We start from the raw sequence: 2,136 nt of genomic DNA on the forward strand, positions 1-2,136 counted from the left end.
TAGTTGTTCATACTCTGATCCAAAACATAAAATCAGATCTAATAAGGATAAAAAGGTCTACCCAAAAAGGATGACCCTTACCATTTACTCGACCTCTTCAAGAGCTCGGACACGACAAAGATGGACCAGCTTTACTTTTACAAAATAAGTAACTGCTTCCCCAAATCTCTACTACTATAAAGGGAACGGTCATCCACCAAAAAAAGTGGAACTTCTCTAGAAAAGGTGGTTATCGGCTCTACTATAAATATACTGACACCCCTTAGGTATATTCACGTTCTAATATACTAAAAGCCTGCCTAAAACCTTTGCTAACTTAACATTCGGAGTCTCTTGCAGGTACGACCCCCCACCTTCTCACAACAAACTTGGACGGCGGCACCTTGGCACAAGAACAAGTCAGACGCTACCTCACAAAGAGTTTGGACCTCACATTCAAGTCCAAATCATCGTTTCAGGTAACCTGCAGAACATTGGCGCCATTGCCGGGGACCTGGAATTCAACACTTGATGATGACGGATGACCAATACGAAGATGGTCACATAGCATCTGAATTAGAACCAGAGCCCAACCGTGATAACCTCACATTTGCAATACCTCCACCTCGGAAAAGAATGCACATTCCCCACGGAGAAGGGACATCGGGAAACCCCCAGCCAAGGCGGATCCAATCAGAGGTTCATCTGCCAGAAGACGAAAATTCTCCACATCCGACGGAGATACTAGGTTTGGTCTACGGTCACCGTGGACGACTGGAGCAACTTGAACTAGAAGCTGAACGACAACAGAAAGCAAAATGGGAACTGTGAAGGGAGGTGCGACGACGAAAAGAGTTGGAAGAAAAGCTCTTAAGATTGGAAGCTGACCTCCAAAGACGGGGTAATCGCGCATATAGGGAAGAACTTTGGGAGGTGAAGATCCGTTCGTTGAAGAGATCATGCGGGTTAGAGTACCAAGAAATTTCAAAACCCCCGAAGCATCATCTTAGCAACTTCAAAGTTGGATGTACCTAGCTGACGCCTCTGATTCTACTCGTTGCAAAGCCACGATGAAGTGGTTCGATAACTTACCTCTCAAGTCGGTGACTTGTTTTGACGACCTGGCAAGGAAGTTTCTTACTAGATTCTCAATTTAGAAGAATAATGTGAAGCATGTCTTGAGCTTGCTAGGAGTCAAACAGGAGATCAGAGAGATACTTCGGGATTACATGAAAAATATTCAACAAAGCATGCTTGGAAATACAAAATTTACCTACTGATGCATTCAAAATGGGATTAGTTAATGGCCTTAAAGAAGGATCGCTCTCTCAATCCATATCTAAGCGACACTCGACTTCCTTGTATGAAGTGAAAGAACGGGTAGCAAAGTACTTCAACATGGAAGAAAATTCCCGACTAAGAGAGCCTCTCTCAAGGCCCACTCTGCCCTACCCACCTCGAAAAAAAGAGAAAGAAGCCAAGAAAAAAGAGAAGTACAACTCGAAAATACCTCGAAGGTATCATAATTATACTCTACTTTGAGTCTCTTTCATAGATATTTACAGGGAGATATGTCACACCGAGAAGCTTCCACCTCCTCGACCAATCAAACACAAAAGACAGGAAGTCGGACGGAATATTGTGAGTACCACAAGCTTTATGGACATTCTACCAACGACTGCTATGATTTGAAGAATGACATTGAAAAGTTATTCAGAGAAGGTCGACTAGACAGGTACTTGGTGGAAAGGTCGGATGAAAAGGAAAAGAGATGAAGAGGGAAGACGGCAAGAATGACCACCTCAAACTCCTGAACGACGCATACACATGATCAATTGAGGGTTTGTCGGAGGAGGAATCTCGAAGTCATCACAAAAGAGTCATCTTAAAGAGGTGTACCAAGTCGGGAAGGATAACAGAACTCCTGACTTACCATCCATCTCGTTCACTAAAGAAGATGCTTAGGGGGTAACACCTGGCCATGACGATCTAATGGTGATAACGATGATCCTCGCCAATGCAAACATCCATAGAACCCTAGTGGATCAAGGTAGCTCGGCAGATATATTATTTAAGCCCGCCTTTGATAAATTTGAACTGGAAGAAAATGATCTAAAGTTGTACCCCAATAATCTCTTCGGACTAGAGGACACGCTA

Source organism: Arachis ipaensis, chromosome B03 (assembly GCF_000816755.2).
Source record: "Arachis ipaensis cultivar K30076 chromosome B03, Araip1.1, whole genome shotgun sequence".
Taxonomy (NCBI): domain Eukaryota; kingdom Viridiplantae; phylum Streptophyta; class Magnoliopsida; order Fabales; family Fabaceae; genus Arachis; species Arachis ipaensis.